Source organism: Callithrix jacchus, chromosome 18, assembly GCF_049354715.1.
Source record: "Callithrix jacchus isolate 240 chromosome 18, calJac240_pri, whole genome shotgun sequence".
In the NCBI taxonomy this organism is placed as follows: Eukaryota; Metazoa; Chordata; class Mammalia; order Primates; family Cebidae; genus Callithrix; species Callithrix jacchus.
In genome coordinates, this window is record NC_133519.1 from 25,423,306 (window position 1) to 25,433,395 (window position 10,090).

At 44.1% G+C, this 10,090-nt stretch overlaps 1 non-coding gene across 1 annotated transcript; it reads left to right on the top strand.

Annotated features, from left to right (window-relative positions):
- Positions 1-5,874: 5,874 nt before the first annotated feature.
- LOC118149312 (U6 spliceosomal RNA) lies at positions 5,875-5,981 on the top strand. Its single transcript, XR_004736701.3, has one exon. It is a non-coding gene; the product is annotated as a U6 spliceosomal RNA (small nuclear RNA).
- Positions 5,982-10,090: the final 4,109 nt, after the last annotated feature.

Sequence of the window (10,090 nt, forward strand, 5' to 3'; positions counted from 1 at the left end):
CGCAGTTTGTCTCCTCTTATATTGCTTTGAATAAAAGCCTCAGAATCTTGATCCTACTTGCTTAAAATTTCCCCCAAAAGCTTTGCTCGTGTTTGCAGCTGATCTGAACATAATGGTTTTGGCATTCATCTAGTGGAAAGTTTGCTCACATTTGATTTGTGAGATGGTTATGGTGTCGGTCACTGTTAATTGTTTGTCCTCTTTAACACACAAACAAGATTTTTTTTTTCTCACAAATTGATGTGAATGCTCTGACAATGTGAGCTTCATCTTCAACATTGTCTTGTCCCTTCTTAAAATGCATTATCCATTTGTATACGGTTAATTTCTTCGGGATATTGACTTCATTAGCTTCTCAAGCATCAGGGATGTCACCATTCTTCCACCCAAGCTTCACTGTAAATTTGATGTTTGCTCTTGCTTCAGTTTTTGCGGAATTTATGTTGCTCTGATGGGGGCTCTGTTCAAACTGATGTCTTTTCCTTCTTAGTGCCTCAAACTAGATTCTGTTCAGACATGTTATAACAAGTTAGTATGAGTTTATTTTGGTGCATTTTTTTTTGAAATCCATGCATAGTTTTTTCATAATGTACATTTTTCATGTTTTTTTTGAAGAATTTTTGTATTTTTTCCATCATGACTTCAAAGATTCATCAAAGGGTACGAATTTGAAGTCATTTTTAAAACAAGAAATACACTTGCTTTAGGCAAAGGTCCTGGGACCAAAGTGTACCCTATGTGGAGAATGAAGGTCTTGACATCATTTTGCTTAGAACCAGGTACTTGGTGCCAGGATGGACAATCTAAAGCTCATAGGGGAATATTTGAATATTGCTCTATCAGTATTTCAGGCTATCATCTGTATTTCTCCTGTGGGGAGTAAAATAAAATGGAGTTTGGGTGAGATCTCAGCAGGTTAACTGTATAGAGGTCTGAAATTCTTCTCTTTAGATCATTGATGAGAATTGTGTTTCTACTCAGCCTGAATTGACTCAGCATTTAAGTTTATAGGGCTGTCGAATCAGCATCTTTCACCAACACTTGAAAGCTAAAATTTACGAAGCAGAAGGCTTTGCCCCTGCATCCTCATCCCATACACCTGGAAGGTTGTTTTTCACTTGTAGCTTATGTTGGGGGTTCCCCGCTGTGCTGACTGGGACTGAGCCTCAGGGCAGCTCAGAGTGCCCTGTGATCACCCTGTGCACCAGAAAGCCTAGATAAGGCAGCTCCAGCTGTTCTGCACACGCTTTTTATTTTAACCTTCAGTAGTTCTTCTTTTCCTCCTTCAAATCTCCTGGTTTTCTTCGCTTTGGAATTGTGTGGCTGTCAGTCCTGAAAATGGCAAGACAAGGCGTCTGTAGGCTAATGAACAGCTGCAGGAAGATAATTAATGCTCTCCCACCTTCCTTGCAGCCTTTACCACCTCACCATGACACAGCCTGTAACATCTGTGCTTCCCAGAAGCTGAGCTGTAAAACACCCTTCCCTGCTCTTCACAAAACAACTGTCAGATGGGCTGGCACCCACGTTAAGGGCAAAACTTACAAAACACTACAAAAGATGAGCTATGTTATTCCCAAGTCAAAGATGTTGAGTGTTTCCATGAGAGAGGACCATAGAGCACTTGGCTTGGATGGGCCTAGCACCAGTACACTGTGGATGCGGAGGTCAGGGGAGGGTGGAGACAAGCAATGCAATGAGGGAACTGCCTTGAGTCTTTTCTTTCAGTTAAGGTGACTGAACCTGTAGGCTTTGGAACAAAGTGCTTTGACAATTACCAGAGGGGAGGGCAGAGTCATCCCAGACTTCATATTGTCTCACACAGGGACGATATTCAAAAGAATAAACTCAACATGAGCATCATTCAGAAGGGACATTTGTCGTGAGCCCTTGTACAGCTGTTTCAGTTCGTGTACTGACTGCATATCAGACCTGTTGACACTCTTCCTCATGATCCCTCTACAGTTGCAAAAATACTATTTATTTATCTAGTACCTGCTTTATGCCAGAAATGGTCCTAGGTGCTTTTGATAATTTTGCACATGAACAGTATGACTGGAATTCTTTCAATTGTCAGGTTAATTTTATTTTTTGGGTCATAAGTGCTAATTTGTATGTGTTAGGCATCAGCCCTATCTACATCTGCAGCATCTCAGCCCTTTTTAAGTCTTGCTCACTCCACCCAATTATCTGGGTGTTTCTGAGAACTCCCAGGGGGTGTCTCCTCAATGATCAAGAATGGTTCTGTCATATGTATTTTCCTGATCCAGCCTCCTGATGGTGTCTTTTATGCTCAGGTACTTAGAGGGGTACCCTGCTGCTGCTTTCTTGACTAGGGTATTATCTTCTGATGCTCCCACCTGCAAATTCTCCTGACATTCCTGTGCTATTAAAGTGCATCAGGGTTGTACTTTGTCCTCTGCATTCTGGTGCAGCGTTGCTGTGCCTTGAGTATCAGAAGTATCCCTGGGAAAACAGCTCCTTCACTTCTGCTTTGGCTCCTGCCTATGTGAGGCAGGGTCCACCTGAAAATCTTGCACATCGGATCCTTTCTATTTGTTTACTTCCCTTATCCCAGAGCCCCAACCCTCTCTTCTGATAGGGCACTTTCCCCTCATGCAAATCATTTCTGAATAATCGTATCTGGCAAAGGTGGTGGGAGTGTCACTGGCCCCACACAGGCCCTTTTTGGCCTTAGCCAAGATCACCTGGTATCAAGTAATTAAACAAATGTCAAGTCTCAAATTGCCTTGCCCAGGGGATGTGTACTTGTGTTAAGGGAGAAATAATGTGTCATTATGCAAATGTGGTCCAAATAAGTTTGGGCAGAAAAAGACTCTTTTACCAAATAGACTCTAAAAGCACCCTTGCCCAGAATACTGAGCCTTCCCTGAGAATCTGCTGCTCAGAGAAACCACAGAGATTAAGCTAAGGATGGGGGTTTAGTATCAGGGTTATAGAGGCACAGTCAGCATTTTGCAAAGCTGAGAACAGCATCTTCCTAGAAACTGAGTCAGTCTTAATACTCAACTGCATTCCAGCCCTGGCCAAGCCATAGAGGCACAACAGTGTGGGATCTGCTGAAGAAGGGCTAGTCACATCCAGGCTTAATCACGGATTCTTCAGAGAGGGACAGAAGAGGGACATCAGAATTCACTGCCTCTTCAGAGTGTTTCAGTGCTCACTAAAATTTCATTTTTTTTTTTTTTTTTTTTTTTTTTGAGACAGAGTTTCACTCTTGTTGCCCAGGCTGGAGTTTAGTGGCATGACCTTGGCTCACTGCAACCTCCGCCTCCTAGGTTCAAGTGATTCTCTTGCCTCAGCCTCTGGAGTAGCTGGGGTTACAGGCGCATGCCACCATGCCCAGCTAATGTTTTGTATTTTTAGTAGAGACAGGGTTTCACCATGTTGGCCAGGTTGGTCTCAAACTCCTCACCTCAGTCAGGTGATCCACCCACTTTGGCCTTTCAAAGTTCTGGGATTACAGGGTGAGCCACTGCCCCCAGCCTTAAATCCTTCCTTTTAACCTTCAGAAATTCTGAACTTAAAAATCTCTATATATTGTAAAAGTATAGATATCTGACCAGAGAGGATACTTTCTGACTCAGGATTTAGTCTCCGATGCCTAGAGTTGCAAAGTCATTACCTATTAAAAGATTTAATTACTTCTGAATGTGCCAAGTATCCCCCTTCATTATCTAATTTAACTTTCTTCCTTCATCTATGGATTCCATTCATCTTGAGCTTGGCATATGAGCTCTTTATGATACCTGGTCCAGGGTAAAAGGGAATAAAATGCAAGCCTTGGCCCTCACAGTGCTCATAGTCTAGTGGGGGAAAATAGACAAGTAAATGGGATAGGGTGTGATAGCTGCAATGTGAACCCACGGAAGAGATCCTGAAGCCAGATTTGGCAGCAGTGGGTGGGGGTGGGAATAAGGAAGGCTTCAGAGTGGACCTGACTCCAGACCTGAATCTGAATACTCCCAAGCGTTTATTAGGTAAAAGGGATTCTCAGTGTAAACAACTCCTATGTGAGTATGGAGGCTGGGAGAACACGGCATGGCTGAAGATCTGTGATTAACTGACTAGAATTTCAAAACATGATGTGAGCATATCAGGGCTGTTATAAAACTTCTGTGAAGAGAAGCCAGATCATGGAGGGCCTTGTAGGTTAAGGAAATCATACTAAGGAGATGACAGCTTGTCCAAGAAGCAATTGGAAATCACTGGCAGATTTTAAGCCTGGGATTGACATGATCAGAATTGCTTTTTAGAATGCTCATTCAAGCTCCAAGTTTAATAGTACCTCTATCATCATTCAGTGTTAGAGCTAAGGCAGAACTCAGTTTCCAAGGCAATACTGGAGACTCAAATGAGTACATGTCTGCATTTCCTGGTTTCTTCATGGTTTACTGAAGAGCACAGGAGAGAAGCACTGTCCCATTCATTGGAGTCCATGAGTGGACTCCCTCATGTCTTATGGGATTAGCATCTGAGATGCTTTGGTTGACCAATTCTCAGTTCACATATTCAGGCCGGCTCCAGCCTGGAGACCTTTGAAAATGCCTTTTTTTTTTTTTTTTGACAAAGTGAGTGATTGCAGAATAAAGTTGAAGAGCCTCAACTGTTCTTAGAGAGCTATTTTAGTCCTGTAAGAGGACAATAAGTTGACACAGATTGAAGTCACTGCTATGAGTGGGAGGATAAGGTGGCTGCTAGTTGGCTTAAGGCAACTTCACTGACTGGCCAAGGGATATTACTCTCAGCCTTATGGAATTCAACAGTTTTTATTATCCAGCACACCATTATTTGGACAGAAATAATACTTTTTCCACACTGTGTTATTTCTGGAAATTTGATGTATTCCTTCACTGCTCTACCTGCCTGGAAGATGTTTTTCTAAAGTCAGGCGGAAGAAAACCTACATTGGCTGCTGAAAAGTGGATGCCTGCTATTCACGATGCAATTACCATGACAAGTATTTCTAATTGCCACTTCCTTTCCTGCAAGCTCTCCTTTTCTTCAGACATTGCGAATTTCTGGTAATCCTGGGTTATTATCGCACTGAGCTGCTAACCTGAGTCTTGACACTCCTCCTGGAGACCCATGTCAGAAATAATTACAGCTCAAGTGAGGTGATTCTTTCCTCGTTATTAGCAGTTGCTGGTGTTGGTATCGAGCATTGATTAGCAATTTGGAACGAGGCATTCCTTGAGCTTTGAAACACATTTTGTTTCTTCTGTGCCTTGGAGGACAGCACACGTTGTTCTTCGTTCTTGCCTCCCTTTGCCCTTGTGTCTGTGTATTTTGAGAAGTTTCCTTTCATGCTCCAGTGATTTATTTACTTCTAATGTTATGTTCTTCTGTCTCTCATTTTTCAAACCATTTCCTGGTTCTGTGGGTGAAGTAGAAAGAATTCACCTCTTGGAATTAATGCAGTGTGCTTGTTGTGGGAGTTCTGAGAACTGAGAAGGAACCATTTAGCACCTCATAACCCAGGTCTTGGCCAGTAGAAGCAGGAGAAGACAGGGAGGGATGAAGCTGGTTTAAAAAGGAAGAAGGGGCCGGGCACAGTGGCTCACGCCTGTAATCCCAGCACTTTGGGAGGCCAAGGCGGGTGGATCACGAGGTCAAGAGTTGGAGACCATCCAGGTCAACATGGTGAAACCCCGTCTGTACTAAAAATATAAAAAATTAGCTGGGCATGATGGCACATGCCTGTAATCCCAGCTACTCAGGAGGCTGAGGCAGGAGAATTGCCTGAACCCAGGAGGCGGAGGTTGCCGTGAGCCGAGATGGCGCCATTGCACTCCAGCCTGGGTAACAAGAGCGAAACTCCATCTTAAAAAAGAAAAAAAAAAAGGAAGAAGGGTGCTTGCTTTAGCAACACATATACTAAAACTGGAACAATACAGAGGAGACGAGCATGGCACCTGCGTAAGGATGACACACAAATTCATGAAGTGTTCCATATTTTTTTTTTTAAAGGAAGAAGGGAGAGGTAGGGGCTGCTGCTTACACACATGCCTATTTTTAAGAAGCCTACTTCTTTTCTGTTAGATGATCCCCTTCCCCACTAGTTACCACGAGGTCTGGAATTACTATGGGGTGGGAATAGGCAGTTACGTTTATCTTGACAGCTCTGGAAGGGGCCTGCTGAGCTGTTGTTTCTGTCTGCTCTCAATGGTGAGTGTGCAGGTACACATGCTGCTCCATAGCTCAACCTTCAATGTCACCCTGTTCTGAAGAGGCCCTCTTGCATGTGGTTGTGTAAAGTCAAAGGCTATATAAACATAGGAAAGCTCCTTATCAGAATTCCAAGTCTTATTTATTTATTGAATTTGTTGAGCAAGAAAAGGCCAGTAAATAAGATACTTTATTTTCCTGCTCTGTGCTTTTCTTCCTTAGATTCAATTAAAGCCAGACTCTAGTCCCTGAGTATACTATAGGCATTTCTGTGCTGTAATGTGGTTGCTGTGCCTTACTGAGATTATTCTATACTTTTATCTGACTCCCAAGTCTTTGAAAAGCCAGTGGCCCTTGAGTCCCCTCAGTAATTGGACTTACTATACCATGGAAGTCTAGGATCTCAGTGTTATAGCTTTATGTTACATAGAATTTATTTGCTCATTTATTCATCTACTCAATAAATGCATATTAAAATACTTCATCATAGTGGGTGAAAGTCTAGGGATTATAATATTTATTGATAATTTGTTGTGGTCCAGAAACCTGCACACACATTATCGAAGTGGCTGTGTTGTACAAAGGATTTTAATATGGGCCTTGAGCTCAAACAGATCTGTCTGAAGTCCCAGTTCCAATAGTCAGTCTGTGTGTGACTTAGGCATGTCCACCAACTTCTCCAAGCCTCAAAACACTTATTGATAGTGGCAGGAGGCATACAAATCCGAGGCAGACAGGGGCAGGTCCCCAGTGAAACTCGACCTTCAAACCAAAGACAGTTTAAAGCCTGAAAGCCAAGCTACAAGTCAAATCCATAGACCAGATTGCGAACCTCTCTTCCTGTTTGGCGTGCTGTCCTCTATTGATACGCATCCTTCACCTATTTTACATATACCTACCCTTCTCTCATTATTATTTTACCCTGATATGCCCACCTGCTTGGTGTCTCTGTTTTAGCCTTTTTTGCACACTCACAAACCAATCAGCATGCACTCCCCATTCTAAGCCCATAAAAGCCCCAGATCCAGCCACTCTGAGAGACCACCTGATATCAGGTGGGGGACCACCCTCATGTCCTCTCTCCATTGAGAGCTGTTTTGTTACTCAATAAAACACTTCTCTGCTCTCCTCACCCTTTATCAGTGTAACCTCATTCTTCTTGGACCTAGGGCAAGAACTTGGGACCCACTGAGTGTGGGTATAAAGAAGGCTGTAACACTGTGGTCCTCTGCCAGTGGAGGGTAGCCACCCATATGATGGGAGGCAGCAGCAGGGCTGAGCCAGCCTGAGAGCCATGGGCTAGAGTAGGGTGATGGGACTGACAGAGCTGTTAACACACTGCCGCCCATTGGGCTGGAGATGGCAGGACTAAAAGAGCTGTTAGCATACTGTAACACCCCTCTGAGGCTTCAGGGTTGTGGCTTCCCTGTTTGGGTGCCACCAGATTCCCTTGTCTGGGTGCCAGAATCCACCTCAAAAGTCACTTGCAACATGCCTGGTCCAGCTGCAAGCTCCACACAGAGCCCACTCCTGTGCCAGCCCTTGGAGCAGCTGGTAGATCCTGCACTCACTGCCCACACACCTCATCCACCCATGGCCTGAGTGTGCAGTTGCAGTGGCCATGGGATCCATGCCAGAGCACAAGACAGGCATGGCCCAGTAGGCTGAGTAGGTGGGGTATTTCCTGCAGTGAATATGGGGCTGGTGAGGCCCAGGCAGGGGCATCACCCACCAGAGGTCTCCAGCTGCCAAAGTGGCCAAGAAAAATCTTGCATCACTATCTGCAAAATGAGGATCATATTAGTTCCTCGCTGGTAGGGTTGTTGATAGAAATAAATGACTTAATGCACATTAAGTGCTTGCATTGCCACATCATAAATTTATGTTATCCATTTTCATTTTTTAATTTAATCTTCACAGTGACCCTGAAAAATAGGTGTGATTGTATTGCCATTCAGTGCAGAGAATCCAATGTTACAAATTTTGAAGACTTTATGTCCTAGATTTTGGTAACTTTACATAGCTACATCCATCTTACTGTTTTACAGGTGAAGTCACTGAGGTGCAGAGAGGATGTCGAATCAGGGCCACAACCTGGGTTCCCTGATTCCCAGGTCAGGCCTCCTTTGTCACTCAGCATTTCCCCTCATCTTGCATTGCAGTCCGTGGTTATGTAGAAAGAAGGTCCTTAAAACTGTCTGTAAATGCCTGTTACCTACTGATGATGGAATCAGCCCTCCTTTATTTGAAGGTTGACTAAACGGTTCATATCATTCAGACCACTTTTGTCTCCTTTCTCTCTGGGCACCTGGGGCCGTTCCATCCTCATTAACACCTCTACCAGAAAGGAAATGTAAAAGGAAAGAAAATGTAAGTCACTCAGCTCTGCTTCTTATTAGCAGTTCTTTTTAAAAGATTTGGGGTCTAGGTGCAGTGGCTCATGCCTGTAATCCTAATGCTTTGGGAGGCCGAGGTGGGTGGATCACGAGGTCAGGAGTTTGGGACCAGCCTGACCAACAGGGTGAAACTCTGTCTCTACTACAAATACAAAAATTAGCTGGGTGTGGTGGCAGGCGTCTGTAATCCCAGCTACTTGGAAGGCTGAGGCAGGAGAATCACTTGAACCTGGGAGGCAGAGGTGAACCGAGATCGCGTCATTGTACTCCAGCCTGGGAGACGAGAGCAAAACTCTGTCTCAAAAAAAGAAAAAGATTTGGCGGACGGGAGGCTGGCTTTCAACTACAGTGGGGTTTTGACTCTAGCCATGGATTTAAATGAACTGGGCTACATTTCTTGCTGTTAATATGGATAAATGTGTCAATCCTCTGAGTTCTGGAGAACCACTGTCCATCTAGTCAGTCTCTCTATCCCCTCTGGCTCTCCCTTCTCTCTGCCTTTGCCCTCATTGCTGACCCTCCCCTGGGAGTTCCTCATTCACACTGGAGGTAGCGAGAATCCTCTCCAAGGTCACCAGGCCCTTGGCCATGTTTGTTGGGGCTACCATGCTGCCTATGTGAGAGGAGCCCCAGATGTGTGCAAGATGATGGCCCTGGGTTGATGTGAATTGGAAACATACAAAGCTGGGAATCAAAACATGTTAGACATTTTCTTTCATTCTTGTTTCATTTTAAAACCTTGTTCCCTTTCAAGCTACACTACATTCTCCTTAGAAAGTACAAACCTTCCTCTGCCTGCGATCCTTGAGGCTTCCTGGCTGCTTGTTATTTTGACTGCATTCAGCCTTGGCCTGGGCCACTGTTGTCAGAGGTGGCCTTGCAGCCAAGCTCATGTGAACCCTGTGAAACGGACCTCCTCCTGTTGATTTCTGATCATGGAGGTGTCAGCAGAATGCAGCCCCCAAATCACGGTGCTCTTTCAGCTTATTGCTTATTTTGTTTCCTGAGCCCTCTTTCCAGTTTGTCATAGATCTCCGGTATTTACTTTTGTTTTGTTTTTTATAACTTAAAGGCCTTCTCCCATGGCCTGACTTCCATCAACCAGGTATGGGCTGAATTTTGATGGTGGATGTGATATTGAGCAGCCCCTTGGGAACTGGGGATGGGGACTCCACTGAATAGCCTCAACTTTCTCATCTGTAAAATTATGAGGCTGCTCTAAATGACATTTATTGTCCTTTTTGGCGCTAACTTACTATGCTTCTCTGAATACTTGTTTTACTCTTCCTATCTAACCAACTCTGGATGGGCAGGAAATCAGACCACTGCCATGTAATCAAACATCTTCATTACTCATGGTTTCATATCCCATCCCTCATTTTCCCTCATAGAGCCTTCCATTGAAAGTCTTGGCAATATTGTGAGAAGAAATGAGATAGCATCAGTGGAAGCTCTTTGAGAACTTCAGAAGAAAGCTGTTGTTCTAAACCCAAGACATTTTGCAA